Source organism: Pholcus phalangioides, unplaced genomic scaffold (genome assembly GCF_987345545.1).
Source record: "Pholcus phalangioides strain wild (caught in Gottingen) unplaced genomic scaffold, Ppha-v1.0 ptg000172l_1, whole genome shotgun sequence".
In the NCBI taxonomy this organism is placed as follows: Eukaryota; Metazoa; Arthropoda; class Arachnida; order Araneae; family Pholcidae; genus Pholcus; species Pholcus phalangioides.
In genome coordinates, this window is record NW_028301637.1 from 2,086,672 (window position 1) to 2,107,353 (window position 20,682).

Consider the following 20,682-nt stretch of genomic DNA (forward strand, 5'->3'; position numbering starts at 1 on the left):
AGATGCGCGAATTCATACAGTTACTTTCAGATACGAAATAAATTTATCTCATCGAGAGTCTCTGAGTGCATTTAAAGTCCACCACCAACTTGGACGGGAAAAGCGATGACTGGCGAGAAGAGCTTCAAATCACAAATGCTTCATTTCAGAACCTTAATGTTTTCACAGTTTTGTACAGTGCTTGCAGAGCATCTGATCTCTTGAATGATATGAAAAATAAAACTCGTATGGTAAGCAGTTTCTTGGGATTGGATCGGCAAAGAAAAGACGTTCAATAAACCTCCAGATGAAAACACTAGCATCAAACATATCAGATATCAGTTTGCATGTCAAAGTGTTGTAACCTGGGGGTAGCGGCTGCCAACACAACATTCAAAAAGGGCAGCCGTACCAAAAAAAAAGAAAGAAAAAAAAAATAGGAGAAGCGAAACCGCAGTTTCGCCCCCCGTCAACGCCCAAGAAAGTTTCACTTTGCTTTGGCAAGTTAGAACTAACAAAAGAAAAACTCGAAGAACTCAAGAAAACATTTTTTGTTAGTTTTTTTTTTTTAAGTTTTTTTTGTTTTTTTGTTTTTAATTTTTTTTTTTTTTTTTTTTTGCGTTTTTTTTTCTCATCTGCGACTTGACGGTGATTTCGCCAAGTCTACATCGATTCAGAACCAGTTTCTGAAGTACCCAATTCAACGCAATGCCAAACTCGGTTTAAAATCCGCAAAACTGTCGCATGTTGGCACGCGCTAGCTTCCTCACTCGGCGCATGTTCTCTGGGACTGGAGTCGAGGCGCGAATTGGGGCAGATCTTCTTCTCCTGCGTGGCACTTCAATCGCTCGAGGAGCAATAACATCTAAATAGCTTCCTCCCAAGAAGTCCAACGTTGGAGATGTTGGTTGGATATTTCCAACGCAACAATAACTCGGTTCAGAAGAAATGTAGCTTCCTCCTAACGAGTAGTGTAGGGTCGGACTTGTAGGACGAAGGCGGCCAGCACATTCGAATGTTTGGTCACCGAAAAAGAACCTCTCGAAAGAGCTTTCGTCGTCGTCGTCGTCCTCCTCCTCCTCCTCTCCAACGTGCGCCACAACGAACGGTTGTTGTTCATATTCCTCCCTCGCAACCTGTTCCGGAATTCCAGCATTCGATGAAAGCGGTGGAATGCTTTCTTCCATCTGATTTTCAGAGACAGGCAGAAATAGTGAGGATATTTCACTTACTTCGTCGTCGGAGCTGTCCCTTGGGATGGCACGAAGAAAATCCCAAAGCTGACCAGCCTTTCCATTAGACGACATCTCTCTTTGAGCACGAAGGATAATGTCTTCTATATTCATGGATGGTCCCGACACTTCGAATAAGCTGGAGTCGGTGCCCGGTGCCTCCAACAGGCTTGAGCAATCACCCTCGTACTCAGAACTGTTAGGGCTCAAGGAGATGTTGACGGCCTCCTCACGAGCCTCTTCACCAGACGCCTTCTGCTCAGGTGGTACGGCGTCATCCTCCTCCACATTCCTTGTGCGGAATCTCTTCCAGCGCATCAACATAGATGTCACGAATGCTATTGCGCAAATTTTCGCCATCTTCTCTCTCTCTCTTTTCGTTAATACGAATCCACCGATAACGTGGTGGAGAATTAAAAGGGTCGACTCCCGGCCGCAAAACGAATAAACGATGAATCGTGTAAACGTGACACAGCGAGGAGCCGAGGACGCGCGCGCGAAACGCAAGTCCTTATATACCCATCGAGATGAAAAATTTCCCAGAAATTTTTGGAAAATTCCTAGAATCGTATAAAAATTTTGTATAACATTCCCCTGTACGACAGGTTCGAAAAATTTCCTGGAATTCCAGAAAATTTCCGGGATATTTTTGGACCCGACCAAGAATGGTTGCAGCTGACGATTCGACGGTTCAGTAATCGAACCTGTAGACCCGGCTGTTCATATTGTTATTATTATTATTATTTTTTTTTCATCAATAAGTAGGGGACGTCCTCGGCTGTAAAAGTATATCACGACGTTGAAGATGCAGCGCCATCTATCGATCATAACTGTGGAATGCTACGGTTCCAATGCAGACAGTCCATGTAATTGAAATTACGTTCTCGCAGATGCGCGAATTCATACAGTTACTTTCAGATACGAAATAAATTTATCTCATCGAGAGTCTCTGAGTGCATTTAAAGTCCACCACCAACTTGGACGGGAAAAGCGATGACTGGCGAGAAGAGCTTCAAATCACAAATGCTTCATTTCAGAACCTTAATGTTTTCACAGTTTTGTACAGTGCTTGCAGAGCATCTGATCTCTTGAATGATATGAAAAATAAAACTCGTATGGTAAGCAGTTTCTTGGGATTGGATCGGCAAAGAAAAGACGTTCAATAAACCTCCAGATGAAAACACTAGCATCAAACATATCAGATATCAGTTTGCATGTCAAAGTGTTGTAACCTGGGGGTAGCGGCTGCCAACACAACATTCAAAAAGGGCAGCCGTACCAAAAAAAAAGAAAGAAAAAAAAAATAGGAGAAGCGAAACCGCAGTTTCGCCCCCCGTCAACGCCCAAGAAAGTTTCACTTTGCTTTGGCAAGTTAGAACTAACAAAAGAAAAACTCGAAGAACTCAAGAAAACATTTTTTGTTAGTTTTTTTTTTTTAAGTTTTTTTTGTTTTTTTGTTTTTAATTTTTTTTTTTTTTTTTTTTGCGTTTTTTTTTCTCATCTGCGACTTGACGGTGATTTCGCCAAGTCTACATCGATTCAGAACCAGTTTCTGAAGTACCCAATTCAACGCAATGCCAAACTCGGTTTAAAATCCGCAAAACTGTCGCATGTTGGCACGCGCTAGCTTCCTCACTCGGCGCATGTTCTCTGGGACTGGAGTCGAGGCGCGAATTGGGGCAGATCTTCTTCTCCTGCGTGGCACTTCAATCGCTCGAGGAGCAATAACATCTAAATAGCTTCCTCCCAAGAAGTCCAACGTTGGAGATGTTGGTTGGATATTTCCAACGCAACAATAACTCGGTTCAGAAGAAATGTAGCTTCCTCCTAACGAGTAGTGTAGGGTCGGACTTGTAGGACGAAGGCGGCCAGCACATTCGAATGTTTGGTCACCGAAAAAGAACCTCTCGAAAGAGCTTTCGTCGTCGTCCTCCTCCTCCTCCTCTCCAACGTGCGCCACAACGAACGGTTGTTGTTCATATTCCTCCCTCGCAACCTGTTCCGGAATTCCAGCATTCGATGAAAGCGGTGGAATGCTTTCTTCCATCTGATTTTCAGAGACAGGCAGAAATAGTGAGGATATTTCACTTACTTCGTCGTCGGAGCTGTCCCTTGGGATGGCACGAAGAAAATCCCAAAGCTGACCAGCCTTTCCATTAGACGACATCTCTCTTTGAGCACGAAGGATAATGTCTTCTATATTCATGGATGGTCCCGACACTTCGAATAAGCTGGAGTCGGTGCCCGGTGCCTCCAACAGGCTTGAGCAATCACCCTCGTACTCAGAACTGTTAGGGCTCAAGGAGATGTTGACGGCCTCCTCACGAGCCTCTTCACCAGACGCCTTCTGCTCAGGTGGTACGGCGTCATCCTCCTCCACATTCCTTGTGCGGAATCTCTTCCAGCGCATCAACATAGATGTCACGAATGCTATTGCGCAAATTTTCGCCATCTTCTCTCTCTCTCTTTTCGTTAATACGAATCCACCGATAACGTGGTGGAGAATTAAAAGGGTCGACTCCCGGCCGCAAAACGAATAAACGATGAATCGTGTAAACGTGACACAGCGAGGAGCCGAGGACGCGCGCGCGAAACGCAAGTCCTTATATACCCATCGAGATGAAAAATTTCCCAGAAATTTTTGGAAAATTCCTAGAATCGTATAAAAATTTTGTATAACATTCCCCTGTACGACAGGTTCGAAAAATTTCCTGGAATTCCAGAAAATTTCCGGGATATTTTTGGACCCGACCAAGAATGGTTGCAGCTGACGATTCGACGGTTCAGTAATCGAACCTGTAGACCCGGCTGTTCATATTGTTATTATTATTATTATTATTTTTTCATCAATAAGTAGGGGACGTCCTCGGCTGTAAAAGTATATCACGACGTTGAAGATGCAGCGCCATCTATCGATCATAACTGTGGAATGCTACGGTTCCAATGCAGACAGTCCATGTAATTGAAATTACGTTCTCGCAGATGCGCGAATTCATACAGTTACTTTCAGATACGAAATAAATTTATCTCATCGAGAGTCTCTGAGTGCATTTAAAGTCCACCACCAACTTGGACGGGAAAAGCGATGACTGGCGAGAAGAGCTTCAAATCACAAATGCTTCATTTCAGAACCTTAATGTTTTCACAGTTTTGTACAGTGCTTGCAGAGCATCTGATCTCTTGAATGATATGAAAAATAAAACTCGTATGGTAAGCAGTTTCTTGGGATTGGATCGGCAAAGAAAAGACGTTCAATAAACCTCCAGATGAAAACACTAGCATCAAACATATCAGATATCAGTTTGCATGTCAAAGTGTTGTAACCTGGGGGTAGCGGCTGCCAACACAACATTCAAAAAGGGCAGCCGTACCAAAAAAAAAGAAAGAAAAAAAAAATAGGAGAAGCGAAACCGCAGTTTCGCCCCCCGTCAACGCCCAAGAAAGTTTCACTTTGCTTTGGCAAGTTAGAACTAACAAAAGAAAAACTCGAAGAACTCAAGAAAACATTTTTTGTTAGTTTTTTTTTTAAAGTTTTTTTTGTTTTTTTGTTTTTAATTTTTTTTTTTTTTTTTGCGTTTTTTTTTCTCATCTGCGACTTGACGGTGATTTCGCCAAGTCTACATCGATTCAGAACCAGTTTCTGAAGTACCCAATTCAACGCAATGCCAAACTCGGTTTAAAATCCGCAAAACTGTCGCATGTTGGCACGCGCTAGCTTCCTCACTCGGCGCATGTTCTCTGGGACTGGAGTCGAGGCGCGAATTGGGGCAGATCTTCTTCTCCTGCGTGGCACTTCAATCGCTCGAGGAGCAATAACATCTAAATAGCTTCCTCCCAAGAAGTCCAACGTTGGAGATGTTGGTTGGATATTTCCAACGCAACAATAACTCGGTTCAGAAGAAATGTAGCTTCCTCCTAACGAGTAGTGTAGGGTCGGACTTGTAGGACGAAGGCGGCCAGCACATTCGAATGTTTGGTCACCGAAAAAGAACCTCTCGAAAGAGCTTTCGTCGTCGTCGTCGTCCTCCTCCTCCTCCTCTCCAACGTGCGCCACAACGAACGGTTGTTGTTCATATTCCTCCCTCGCAACCTGTTCCGGAATTCCAGCATTCGATGAAAGCGGTGGAATGCTTTCTTCCATCTGATTTTCAGAGACAGGCAGAAATAGTGAGGATATTTCACTTACTTCGTCGTCGGAGCTGTCCCTTGGGATGGCACGAAGAAAATCCCAAAGCTGACCAGCCTTTCCATTAGACGACATCTCTCTTTGAGCACGAAGGATAATGTCTTCTATATTCATGGATGGTCCCGACACTTCGAATAAGCTGGAGTCGGTGCCCGGTGCCTCCAACAGGCTTGAGCAATCACCCTCGTACTCAGAACTGTTAGGGCTCAAGGAGATGTTGACGGCCTCCTCACGAGCCTCTTCACCAGACGCCTTCTGCTCAGGTGGTACGGCGTCATCCTCCTCCACATTCCTTGTGCGGAATCTCTTCCAGCGCATCAACATAGATGTCACGAATGCTATTGCGCAAATTTTCGCCATCTTCTCTCTCTCTCTTTTCGTTAATACGAATCCACCGATAACGTGGTGGAGAATTAAAAGGGTCGACTCCCGGCCGCAAAACGAATAAACGATGAATCGTGTAAACGTGACACAGCGAGGAGCCGAGGACGCGCGCGCGAAACGCAAGTCCTTATATACCCATCGAGATGAAAAATTTCCCAGAAATTTTTGGAAAATTCCTAGAATCGTATAAAAATTTTGTATAACATTCCCCTGTACGACAGGTTCGAAAAATTCCCTGGAATTCCAGAAAATTTCCGGGATATTTTTGGACCCGACCAAGAATGGTTGCAGCTGACGATTCGACGGTTCAGTAATCGAACCTGTAGACCCGGCTGTTCATATTGTTATTATTATTATTATTTTTTTTTCATCAATAAGTAGGGGACGTCCTCGGCTGTAAAAGTATATCACGACGTTGAAGATGCAGCGCCATCTATCGATCATAACTGTGGAATGCTACGGTTCCAATGCAGACAGTCCATGTAATTGAAATTACGTTCTCGCAGATGCGCGAATTCATACAGTTACTTTCAGATACGAAATAAATTTATCTCATCGAGAGTCTCTGAGTGCATTTAAAGTCCACCACCAACTTGGACGGGAAAAGCGATGACTGGCGAGAAGAGCTTCAAATCACAAATGCTTCATTTCAGAACCTTAATGTTTTCACAGTTTTGTACAGTGCTTGCAGAGCATCTGATCTCTTGAATGATATGAAAAATAAAACTCGTATGGTAAGCAGTTTCTTGGGATTGGATCGGCAAAGAAAAGACGTTCAATAAACCTCCAGATGAAAACACTAGCATCAAACATATCAGATATCAGTTTGCATGTCAAAGTGTTGTAACCTGGGGGTAGCGGCTGCCAACACAACATTCAAAAAGGGCAGCCGTACCAAAAAAAAAGAAAGAAAAAAAAAATAGGAGAAGCGAAACCGCAGTTTCGCCCCCCGTCAACGCCCAAGAAAGTTTCACTTTGCTTTGGCAAGTTAGAACTAACAAAAGAAAAACTCGAAGAACTCAAGAAAACATTTTTTGTTAGTTTTTTTTTTTTAAGTTTTTTTTGTTTTTTTGTTTTTAATTTTTTTTTTTTTTTTGCGTTTTTTTTTTTCTCATCTGCGACTTGACGGTGATTTCGCCAAGTCTACATCGATTCAGAACCAGTTTCTGAAGTACCCAATTCAACGCAATGCCAAACTCGGTTTAAAATCCGCAAAACTGTCGCATGTTGGCACGCGCTAGCTTCCTCACTCGGCGCATGTTCTCTGGGACTGGAGTCGAGGCGCGAATTGGGGCAGATCTTCTTCTCCTGCGTGGCACTTCAATCGCTCGAGGAGCAATAACATCTAAATAGCTTCCTCCCAAGAAGTCCAACGTTGGAGATGTTGGTTGGATATTTCCAACGCAACAATAACTCGGTTCAGAAGAAATGTAGCTTCCTCCTAACGAGTAGTGTAGGGTCGGACTTGTAGGACGAAGGCGGCCAGCACATTCGAATGTTTGGTCACCGAAAAAGAACCTCTCGAAAGAGCTTTCGTCGTCGTCCTCCTCCTCCTCCTCTCCAACGTGCGCCACAACGAACGGTTGTTGTTCATATTCCTCCCTCGCAACCTGTTCCGGAATTCCAGCATTCGATGAAAGCGGTGGAATGCTTTCTTCCATCTGATTTTCAGAGACAGGCAGAAATAGTGAGGATATTTCACTTACTTCGTCGTCGGAGCTGTCCCTTGGGATGGCACGAAGAAAATCCCAAAGCTGACCAGCCTTTCCATTAGACGACATCTCTCTTTGAGCACGAAGGATAATGTCTTCTATATTCATGGATGGTCCCGACACTTCGAATAAGCTGGAGTCGGTGCCCGGTGCCTCCAACAGGCTTGAGCAATCACCCTCGTACTCAGAACTGTTAGGGCTCAAGGAGATGTTGACGGCCTCCTCACGAGCCTCTTCACCAGACGCCTTCTGCTCAGGTGGTACGGCGTCATCCTCCTCCACATTCCTTGTGCGGAATCTCTTCCAGCGCATCAACATAGATGTCACGAATGCTATTGCGCAAATTTTCGCCATCTTCTCTCTCTCTCTCTTTTCGTTAATACGAATCCACCGATAACGTGGTGGAGAATTAAAAGGGTCGACTCCCGGCCGCAAAACGAATAAACGATGAATCGTGTAAACGTGACACAGCGAGGAGCCGAGGACGCGCGCGCGAAACGCAAGTCCTTATATACCCATCGAGATGAAAAATTTCCCAGAAATTTTTGGAAAATTCCTAGAATCGTATAAAAATTTTGTATAACATTCCCCTGTACGACAGGTTCGAAAAATTTCCTGGAATTCCAGAAAATTTCCGGGATATTTTTGGACCCGACCAAGAATGGTTGCAGCTGACGATTCGACGGTTCAGTAATCGAACCTGTAGACCCGGCTGTTCATATTGTTATTATTATTATTTTTTTTTTCATCAATAAGTAGGGGACGTCCTCGGCTGTAAAAGTATATCACGACGTTGAAGATGCAGCGCCATCTATCGATCATAACTGTGGAATGCTACGGTTCCAATGCAGACAGTCCATGTAATTGAAATTACGTTCTCGCAGATGCGCGAATTCATACAGTTACTTTCAGATACGAAATAAATTTATCTCATCGAGAGTCTCTGAGTGCATTTAAAGTCCACCACCAACTTGGACGGGAAAAGCGATGACTGGCGAGAAGAGCTTCAAATCACAAATGCTTCATTTCAGAACCTTAATGTTTTCACAGTTTTGTACAGTGCTTGCAGAGCATCTGATCTCTTGAATGATATGAAAAATAAAACTCGTATGGTAAGCAGTTTCTTGGGATTGGATCGGCAAAGAAAAGACGTTCAATAAACCTCCAGATGAAAACACTAGCATCAAACATATCAGATATCAGTTTGCATGTCAAAGTGTTGTAACCTGGGGGTAGCGGCTGCCAACACAACATTCAAAAAGGGCAGCCGTACCAAAAAAAAAGAAAGAAAAAAAAAATAGGAGAAGCGAAACCGCAGTTTCGCCCCCCGTCAACGCCCAAGAAAGTTTCACTTTGCTTTGGCAAGTTAGAACTAACAAAAGAAAAACTCGAAGAACTCAAGAAAACATTTTTTGTTAGTTTTTTTTTTTTAAGTTTTTTTTGTTTTTTTGTTTTTAATTTTTTTTTTTTTTTTTTTTGCGTTTTTTTTTCTCATCTGCGACTTGACGGTGATTTCGCCAAGTCTACATCGATTCAGAACCAGTTTCTGAAGTACCCAATTCAACGCAATGCCAAACTCGGTTTAAAATCCGCAAAACTGTCGCATGTTGGCACGCGCTAGCTTCCTCACTCGGCGCATGTTCTCTGGGACTGGAGTCGAGGCGCGAATTGGGGCAGATCTTCTTCTCCTGCGTGGCACTTCAATCGCTCGAGGAGCAATAACATCTAAATAGCTTCCTCCCAAGAAGTCCAACGTTGGAGATGTTGGTTGGATATTTCCAACGCAACAATAACTCGGTTCAGAAGAAATGTAGCTTCCTCCTAACGAGTAGTGTAGGGTCGGACTTGTAGGACGAAGGCGGCCAGCACATTCGAATGTTTGGTCACCGAAAAAGAACCTCTCGAAAGAGCTTTCGTCGTCGTCCTCCTCCTCCTCCTCTCCAACGTGCGCCACAACGAACGGTTGTTGTTCATATTCCTCCCTCGCAACCTGTTCCGGAATTCCAGCATTCGATGAAAGCGGTGGAATGCTTTCTTCCATCTGATTTTCAGAGACAGGCAGAAATAGTGAGGATATTTCACTTACTTCGTCGTCGGAGCTGTCCCTTGGGATGGCACGAAGAAAATCCCAAAGCTGACCAGCCTTTCCATTAGACGACATCTCTCTTTGAGCACGAAGGATAATGTCTTCTATATTCATGGATGGTCCCGACACTTCGAATAAGCTGGAGTCGGTGCCCGGTGCCTCCAACAGGCTTGAGCAATCACCCTCGTACTCAGAACTGTTAGGGCTCAAGGAGATGTTGACGGCCTCCTCACGAGCCTCTTCACCAGACGCCTTCTGCTCAGGTGGTACGGCGTCATCCTCCTCCACATTCCTTGTGCGGAATCTCTTCCAGCGCATCAACATAGATGTCACGAATGCTATTGCGCAAATTTTCGCCATCTTCTCTCTCTCTCTTTTCGTTAATACGAATCCACCGATAACGTGGTGGAGAATTAAAAGGGTCGACTCCCGGCCGCAAAACGAATAAACGATGAATCGTGTAAACGTGACACAGCGAGGAGCCGAGGACGCGCGCGCGAAACGCAAGTCCTTATATACCCATCGAGATGAAAAATTTCCCAGAAATTTTTGGAAAATTCCTAGAATCGTATAAAAATTTTGTATAACATTCCCCTGTACGACAGGTTCGAAAAATTTCCTGGAATTCCAGAAAATTTCCGGGATATTTTTGGACCCGACCAAGAATGGTTGCAGCTGACGATTCGACGGTTCAGTAATCGAACCTGTAGACCCGGCTGTTCATATTGTTATTATTATTATTATTTTTTTTTCATCAATAAGTAGGGGACGTCCTCGGCTGTAAAAGTATATCACGACGTTGAAGATGCAGCGCCATCTATCGATCATAACTGTGGAATGCTACGGTTCCAATGCAGACAGTCCATGTAATTGAAATTACGTTCTCGCAGATGCGCGAATTCATACAGTTACTTTCAGATACGAAATAAATTTATCTCATCGAGAGTCTCTGAGTGCATTTAAAGTCCACCACCAACTTGGACGGGAAAAGCGATGACTGGCGAGAAGAGCTTCAAATCACAAATGCTTCATTTCAGAACCTTAATGTTTTCACAGTTTTGTACAGTGCTTGCAGAGCATCTGATCTCTTGAATGATATGAAAAATAAAACTCGTATGGTAAGCAGTTTCTTGGGATTGGATCGGCAAAGAAAAGACGTTCAATAAACCTCCAGATGAAAACACTAGCATCAAACATATCAGATATCAGTTTGCATGTCAAAGTGTTGTAACCTGGGGGTAGCGGCTGCCAACACAACATTCAAAAAGGGCAGCCGTACCAAAAAAAAAGAAAGAAAAAAAAAATAGGAGAAGCGAAACCGCAGTTTCGCCCCCCGTCAACGCCCAAGAAAGTTTCACTTTGCTTTGGCAAGTTAGAACTAACAAAAGAAAAACTCGAAGAACTCAAGAAAACATTTTTTGTTAGTTTTTTTTTTTTAAGTTTTTTTTGTTTTTTTGTTTTTAATTTTTTTTTTTTTTTTTTTTTGCGTTTTTTTTTCTCATCTGCGACTTGACGGTGATTTCGCCAAGTCTACATCGATTCAGAACCAGTTTCTGAAGTACCCAATTCAACGCAATGCCAAACTCGGTTTAAAATCCGCAAAACTGTCGCATGTTGGCACGCGCTAGCTTCCTCACTCGGCGCATGTTCTCTGGGACTGGAGTCGAGGCGCGAATTGGGGCAGATCTTCTTCTCCTGCGTGGCACTTCAATCGCTCGAGGAGCAATAACATCTAAATAGCTTCCTCCCAAGAAGTCCAACGTTGGAGATGTTGGTTGGATATTTCCAACGCAACAATAACTCGGTTCAGAAGAAATGTAGCTTCCTCCTAACGAGTAGTGTAGGGTCGGACTTGTAGGACGAAGGCGGCCAGCACATTCGAATGTTTGGTCACCGAAAAAGAACCTCTCGAAAGAGCTTTCGTCGTCGTCCTCCTCCTCCTCCTCTCCAACGTGCGCCACAACGAACGGTTGTTGTTCATATTCCTCCCTCGCAACCTGTTCCGGAATTCCAGCATTCGATGAAAGCGGTGGAATGCTTTCTTCCATCTGATTTTCAGAGACAGGCAGAAATAGTGAGGATATTTCACTTACTTCGTCGTCGGAGCTGTCCCTTGGGATGGCACGAAGAAAATCCCAAAGCTGACCAGCCTTTCCATTAGACGACATCTCTCTTTGAGCACGAAGGATAATGTCTTCTATATTCATGGATGGTCCCGACACTTCGAATAAGCTGGAGTCGGTGCCCGGTGCCTCCAACAGGCTTGAGCAATCACCCTCGTACTCAGAACTGTTAGGGCTCAAGGAGATGTTGACGGCCTCCTCACGAGCCTCTTCACCAGACGCCTTCTGCTCAGGTGGTACGGCGTCATCCTCCTCCACATTCCTTGTGCGGAATCTCTTCCAGCGCATCAACATAGATGTCACGAATGCTATTGCGCAAATTTTCGCCATCTTCTCTCTCTCTCTCTTTTCGTTAATACGAATCCACCGATAACGTGGTGGAGAATTAAAAGGGTCGACTCCCGGCCGCAAAACGAATAAACGATGAATCGTGTAAACGTGACACAGCGAGGAGCCGAGGACGCGCGCGCGAAACGCAAGTCCTTATATACCCATCGAGATGAAAAATTTCCCAGAAATTTTTGGAAAATTCCTAGAATCGTATAAAAATTTTGTATAACATTCCCCTGTAAGACAGGTTCGAAAAATTTCCTGGAATTCCAGAAAATTTCCGGGATATTTTTGGACCCGACCAAGAATGGTTGCAGCTGACGATTCGACGGTTCAGTAATCGAACCTGTAGACCCGGCTGTTCATATTGTTATTATTATTATTTTTTTTTTTCATCAATAAGTAGGGGACGTCCTCGGCTGTAAAAGTATATCACGACGTTGAAGATGCAGCGCCATCTATCGATCATAACTGTGGAATGCTACGGTTCCAATGCAGACAGTCCATGTAATTGAAATTACGTTCTCGCAGATGCGCGAATTCATACAGTTACTTTCAGATACGAAATAAATTTATCTCATCGAGAGTCTCTGAGTGCATTTAAAGTCCACCACCAACTTGGACGGGAAAAGCGATGACTGGCGAGAAGAGCTTCAAATCACAAATGCTTCATTTCAGAACCTTAATGTTTTCACAGTTTTGTACAGTGCTTGCAGAGCATCTGATCTCTTGAATGATATGAAAAATAAAACTCGTATGGTAAGCAGTTTCTTGGGATTGGATCGGCAAAGAAAAGACGTTCAATAAACCTCCAGATGAAAACACTAGCATCAAACATATCAGATATCAGTTTGCATGTCAAAGTGTTGTAACCTGGGGGTAGCGGCTGCCAACACAACATTCAAAAAGGGCAGCCGTACCAAAAAAAAAGAAAGAAAAAAAAAATAGGAGAAGCGAAACCGCAGTTTCGCCCCCCGTCAACGCCCAAGAAAGTTTCACTTTGCTTTGGCAAGTTAGAACTAACAAAAGAAAAACTCGAAGAACTCAAGAAAACATTTTTTGTTAGTTTTTTTTTTTTAAGTTTTTTTTGTTTTTTTGTTTTTAATTTTTTTTTTTTTTTGCGTTTTTTTTTCTCATCTGCGACTTGACGGTGATTTCGCCAAGTCTACATCGATTCAGAACCAGTTTCTGAAGTACCCAATTCAACGCAATGCCAAACTCGGTTTAAAATCCGCAAAACTGTCGCATGTTGGCACGCGCTAGCTTCCTCACTCGGCGCATGTTCTCTGGGACTGGAGTCGAGGCGCGAATTGGGGCAGATCTTCTTCTCCTGCGTGGCACTTCAATCGCTCGAGGAGCAATAACATCTAAATAGCTTCCTCCCAAGAAGTCCAACGTTGGAGATGTTGGTTGGATATTTCCAACGCAACAATAACTCGGTTCAGAAGAAATGTAGCTTCCTCCTAACGAGTAGTGTAGGGTCGGACTTGTAGGACGAAGGCGGCCAGCACATTCGAATGTTTGGTCACCGAAAAAGAACCTCTCGAAAGAGCTTTCGTCGTCGTCGTCGTCCTCCTCCTCCTCCTCTCCAACGTGCGCCACAACGAACGGTTGTTGTTCATATTCCTCCCTCGCAACCTGTTCCGGAATTCCAGCATTCGATGAAAGCGGTGGAATGCTTTCTTCCATCTGATTTTCAGAGACAGGCAGAAATAGTGAGGATATTTCACTTACTTCGTCGTCGGAGCTGTCCCTTGGGATGGCACGAAGAAAATCCCAAAGCTGACCAGCCTTTCCATTAGACGACATCTCTCTTTGAGCACGAAGGATAATGTCTTCTATATTCATGGATGGTCCCGACACTTCGAATAAGCTGGAGTCGGTGCCCGGTGCCTCCAACAGGCTTGAGCAATCACCCTCGTACTCAGAACTGTTAGGGCTCAAGGAGATGTTGACGGCCTCCTCACGAGCCTCTTCACCAGACGCCTTCTGCTCAGGTGGTACGGCGTCATCCTCCTCCACATTCCTTGTGCGGAATCTCTTCCAGCGCATCAACATAGATGTCACGAATGCTATTGCGCAAATTTTCGCCATCTTCTCTCTCTCTCTTTTCGTTAATACGAATCCACCGATAACGTGGTGGAGAATTAAAAGGGTCGACTCCCGGCCGCAAAACGAATAAACGATGAATCGTGTAAACGTGACACAGCGAGGAGCCGAGGACGCGCGCGCGAAACGCAAGTCCTTATATACCCATCGAGATGAAAAATTTCCCAGAAATTTTTGGAAAATTCCTAGAATCGTATAAAAATTTTGTATAACATTCCCCTGTACGACAGGTTCGAAAAATTTCCCGGAATTCCAGAAAATTTCCGGGATATTTTTGGACCCGACCAAGAATGGTTGCAGCTGACGATTCGACGGTTCAGTAATCGAACCTGTAGACCCGGCTGTTCATATTGTTATTATTATTATTATTTTTTTTTCATCAATAAGTAGGGGACGTCCTCGGCTGTAAAAGTATATCACGACGTTGAAGATGCAGCGCCATCTATCGATCATAACTGTGGAATGCTACGGTTCCAATGCAGACAGTCCATGTAATTGAAATTACGTTCTCGCAGATGCGCGAATTCATACAGTTACTTTCAGATACGAAATAAATTTATCTCATCGAGAGTCTCTGAGTGCATTTAAAGTCCACCACCAACTTGGACGGGAAAAGCGATGACTGGCGAGAAGAGCTTCAAATCACAAATGCTTCATTTCAGAACCTTAATGTTTTCACAGTTTTGTACAGTGCTTGCAGAGCATCTGATCTCTTGAATGATATGAAAAATAAAACTCGTATGGTAAGCAGTTTCTTGGGATTGGATCGGCAAAGAAAAGACGTTCAATAAACCTCCAGATGAAAACACTAGCATCAAACATATCAGATATCAGTTTGCATGTCAAAGTGTTGTAACCTGGGGGTAGCGGCTGCCAACACAACATTCAAAAAGGGCAGCCGTACCAAAAAAAAGAAAGAAAAAAAAAATAGGAGAAGCGAAACCGCAGTTTCGCCCCCCGTCAACGCCCAAGAAAGTTTCACTTTGCTTTGGCAAGTTAGAACTAACAAAAGAAAAACTCGAAGAACTCAAGAAAACATTTTTTGTTAGTTTTTTTTTTTAAGTTTTTTTTTGTTTTTTTGTTTTTAATTTTTTTTTTTTTTTTTTTTGCGTTTTTTTTTCTCATCTGCGACTTGACGGTGATTTCGCCAAGTCTACATCGATTCAGAACCAGTTTCTGAAGTACCCAATTCAACGCAATGCCAAACTCGGTTTAAAATCCGCAAATTCTGTCGCATGTTGGCACGCGCTAGCTTCCTCACTCGGCGCATGTTCTCTGGGACTGGAGTCGAGGCGCGAATTGGGGCAGATCTTCTTCTCCTGCGTGGCACTTCAATCGCTCGAGGAGCAATAACATCTAAATAGCTTCCTCCCAAGAAGTCCAACGTTGGAGATGTTGGCTAGATATTTCCAACGCAACAATAACTCGGTTCAGAAGAAATGTAGCTTCCTCCTAACGAGCAGTGTAGGGTCGGACTTGTAGGACGAAGGCGGCCAGCACATTCGAATGTTTGGTCACCGAAAAAGAACCTCTCGAAAGAGCTTTCGTCGTCGTCGTCGTCCTCCTCCTCCTCCTCTCCAACGTGCGCCACAACGAACGGTTGTTGTTCATATTCCTCCCTCGCAACCTGTTCCGGAATTCCAGCATTCGATGAAAGCGGTGGAATGCTTTCTTCCATCTGATTTTCAGAGACAGGCAGAAATAGTGAGGATATTTCACTTACTTCGTCGTCGGAGCTGTCCCTTGGGATGGCACGAAGAAAATCCCAAAGCTGACCAGCCTTTCCATTAGACGACATCTCTCTTTGAGCACGAAGGATAATGTCTTCTATATTCATGGATGGTCCCGACACTTCGAATAAGCTGGAGTCGGTGCCCGGTGCCTCCAACAGGCTTGAGCAATCACCCTCGTACTCAGAACTGTTAGGGCTCAAGGAGATGTTGACGGCCTCCTCACGAGCCTCTTCACCAGACGCCTTCTGCTCAGGTGGTACGGCGTCATCCTCCTCCACATTCCTTGTGCGGAATCTCTTCCAGCGCATCAACATAGATGTCACGAATGCTATTGCGCAAATTTTCGCCATCTTCTCTCTCTCTCTTTTCGTTAATACGAATCCACCGATAACGTGGTGGAGAATTAAAAGGGTCGACTCCCGGCCGCAAAACGAATAAACGATGAATCGTGTAAACGTGACACAGCGAGGAGCCGAGGACGCGCGCGCGAAACGCAAGTCCTTATATACCCATCGAGATGAAAAATTTCCCAGAAATTTTTGGAAAATTCCTAGAATCGTATAAAAATTTTGTATAACATTCCCCTGTACGACAGGTTCGAAAAATTTCCTGGAATTCCAGAAAATTTCCGGGATATTTTTGGACCCGACCAAGAATGGTTGCAGCTGACGATTCGACGGTTCAGTAATCGAACCTGTAGACCCGGCTGTTCATATTGTTATTATTATTATTATTTTTTTTTCATCAATAAGTAGGGGACGTCCTCGGCTGTAAAAGTATATCACGACGTTGAAGATGCAGCGCCATCTATCGATCATAACTGTGGAATGCTACGGTTCCAATGCAGACAGTCCATGTAATTGAAATTACGTTCTCGCAGATGCGCGAATTCATACAGTTACTTTCAGATACGAAATAAATTTATCTCATCGAGAGTCTCTGAGTGCATTTAAAGTCCACCACCAACTTGGACGGGAAAAGCGATGACTGGCGAGAAGAGCTTCAAATCACAAATGCTTCATTTCAGAACCTTAATGTTTTCACAGTTTTGTACAGTGCTTGCAGAGCATCTGATCTCTTGAATGATATGAAAAATAAAACTCGTATGGTAAGCAGTTTCTTGGGATTGGATCGGCAAAGAAAAGACGTTCAATAAACCTCCAGATGAAAACACTAGCATCAAACATATCAGATATCAGTTTGCATGTCAAAGTGTTGTAACCTGGGGGTAGCGGCTGCCAACACAACATTCAAAAAGGGCAGCCGTACCAAAAAAAAAGAAAGAAAAAAAAAATAGGAGAAGCGAAACCGCAGTTTCGCCCCCCGTCAACGCCCAAGAAAGTTTCACTTTGCTTTGGCAAGTTAGAACTAACAAAAGAAAAACTCGAAGAACTCAAGAAAACATTTTTTGTTAGTTTTTTTTTTTAAGTTTTTTTTGTTTTTTTGTTTTTAATTTTTTTTTTTTTTTTGCGTTTTTTTTTCTCATCTGCGACTTGACGGTGATTTCGCCAAGTCTACATCGATTCAGAACCAGTTTCTGAAGTACCCAATTCAACGCAATGCCAAACTCGGTTTAAAATCCGCAAAACTGTCGCATGTTGGCACGCGCTAGCTTCCTCACTCGGCGCATGTTCTCTGGGACTGGAGTCGAGGCGCGAATTGGGGCAGATCTTCTTCTCCTGCGTGGCACTTCAATCGCTCGAGGAGCAATAACATCTAAATAGCTTCCTCCCAAGAAGTCCAACGTTGGAGATGTTGGTTGGATATTTCCAACGCAACAATAACTCGGTTCAGAAGAAATGTAGCTTCCTCCTAACGAGTAGTGTAGGGTCGGACTTGTAGGACGAAGGCGGCCAGCACATTCGAATGTTTGGTCACCGAAAAAGAACCTCTCGAAAGAGCTTTCGTCGTCGTCGTCGTCCTCCTCCTCCTCCTCTCCAACGTGCGCCACAACGAACGGTTGTTGTTCATATTCCTCCCTCGCAACCTGTTCCGGAATTCCAGCATTCGATGAAAGCGGTGGAATGCTTTCTTCCATCTGATTTTCAGAGACAGGCAGAAATAGTGAGGATATTTCACTTACTTCGTCGTCGGAGCTGTCCCTTGGGATGGCACGAAGAAAATCCCAAAGCTGACCAGCCTTTCCATTAGACGACATCTCTCTTTGAGCACGAAGGATAATGTCTTCTATATTCATGGATGGTCCCGACACTTCGAATAAGCTGGAGTCGGTGCCCGGTGCCTCCAACAGGCTTGAGCAATCACCCTCGTACTCAGAACTGTTAGGGCTCAAGGAGATGTTGACGGCCTCCTCACGAGCCTCTTCACCAGACGCCTTCTGCTCAGGTGGTACGGCGTCATCCTCCTCCACATTCCTTGTGCGGAATCTCTTCCAGCGCATCAACATAGATGTCACGAATGCTATTGCGCAAATTTTCGCCATCTTCTCTCTCTCTCTTTTCGTTAATACGAATCCACCGATAACGTGGTGGAGAATTAAAAGGGTCGACTCCCGGCCGCAAAACGAATAAACGATGAATCGTGTAAACGTGACACAGCGAGGAGCCGAGGACGCGCGCGCGAAACGCAAGTCCTTATATACCCATCGAGATGAAAAATTTCCCAGAAATTTTTGGAAAATTCCTAGAATCGTATAAAAATTTTGTATAACATTCCCCTGTACGACAGGTTCGAAAAATTTCCTGGAATTCCAGAAAATTTCCGGGATATTTTTGGACCCGACCAAGAATGGTTGCAGCTGACGATTCGACGGTTCAGTAATCGAACCTGTAGACCCGGCTGTTCATATTGTTATTATTATTATTATTATTTTTTCATCAATAAGTAGGGGACGTCCTCGGCTGTAAAAGTATATCACGACGTTGAAGATGCAGCGCCATCTATCGATCATAACTGTGGAATGCTACGGTTCCAATGCAGACAGTCCATGTAATTGAAATTACGTTCTCGCAGATGCGCGAATTCATACAGTTACTTTCAGATACGAAATAAATTTATCTCATCGAGAGTCTCTGAGTGCATTTAAAGTCCACCACCAACTTGGACGGGAAAAGCGATGACTGGCGAGAAGAGCTTCAAATCACAAATGCTTCATTTCAGAACCTTAATGTTTTCACAGTTTTGTACAGTGCTTGCAGAGCATCTGATCTCTTGAATGATATGAAAAATAAAACTCGTATGGTAAGCAGTTTCTTGGGATTGGATCGGCAAAGAAAAGACGTTCAATAAACCTCCAGATGAAAACACTAGCATCAAACATATCAGATATCAGTTTGCATGTCAAAGTGTTGTAACCTGGGGGTAGCGGCTGCCAACACAACATTCAAAAAGGGCAGCCGTACCAAAAAAAAAGAAAGAAAAAAAAAATAGGAGAAGCGAAACCGCAGTTTCGCCCCCCGTCAACGCCCAAGAAAGTTTCACTTTGCTTTGGCAAGTTAGAACTAACAAAAGAAAAACTCGAAGAACTCAAGAAAACATTTTTTGTTAGTTTTTTTTTTTAAGTTTTTTTTGTTTTTTTGTTTTTAATTTTTTTTTTTTTTTTGCGTTTTTTTTTCTCATCTGCGACTTGACGGTGATTTCGCCAAGTCTACATCGATTCAGAACCAGTTTCTGAAGTACCCAATTCAACGCAATGCCAAACTCGGTTTAAAATCCGCAAAACTGTCGCATGTTGGCACGCGCTAGCTTCCTCACTCGGCGCATGTTCTCTGGGACTGGAGTCGAGGCGCGAATTGGGGCAGATCTTCTTCTCCTGCGTGGCACTTCAATCGCTCGAGGAGCAATAACATCTAAATAGCTTCCTCCCAAGAAGTCCAACGTTGGAGATGTTGGTTGGATATTTCCAACGCAACAATAACTCGGTTCAGAAGAAATGTAGCTTCCTCCTAACGAGTAGTGTAGGGTCGGACTTGTAGGACGAAGGCGGCCAGCACATTCGAATGTTTGGTCACCGAAAAAGAACCTCTCGAAAGAGCTTTCGTCGTCGTCGTCGTCCTCCTCCTCCTCCTCTCCAACGTGCGCCACAACGAACGGTTGTTGTTCATATTCCTCCCTCGCAACCTGTTCCGGAATTCCAGCATTCGATGAAAGCGGTGGAATGCTTTCTTCCATCTGATTTTCAGAGACAGGCAGAAATAGTGAGGATATTTCACTTACTTCGTCGTCGGAGCTGTCCCTTGGGATGGCACGAAGAAAATCCCAAAGCTGACCAGCCTTTCCATTAGACGACATCTCTCTTTGAGCACGAAGGATAATGTCTTCTATATTCATGGATGGTCCCGACACTTCGAATAAGCTGGAGTCGGTGCCCGGTGCCTCCAACAGGCTTGAGCAATCACCCTCGTACTCAGAACTGTTAGGGCTCAAGGAGATGTTGACGGCCTCCTCACGAGCCTCTTCACCAGACGCCTTCTGCTCAGGTGGTACGGCGTCATCCTCCTCCACATTCCTTGTGCGGAATCTCTTCCAGCGCATCAACATAGATGTCACGAATGCTATTGCGCAAATTTTCGCCATCTTCTCTCTCTCTCTTTTCGTTAATACGAATCCACCGATAACGTGGTGGAGAATTAAAAGGGTCGACTCCCGGCCGCAAAACGAATAAACGATGAATCGTGTAAACGTGACACAGCGAGGAGCCGAGGACGCGCGCGCGAAACGCAAGTCCTTATATACCCATCGAGATGAAAAATTTCCCAGAAATTTTTGGAAAATTCCTAGAATCGTATAAAAATTTTGTATAACATTCCCCTGTACGACAGGTTCGAAAAATTTCCTGGAATTCCAGA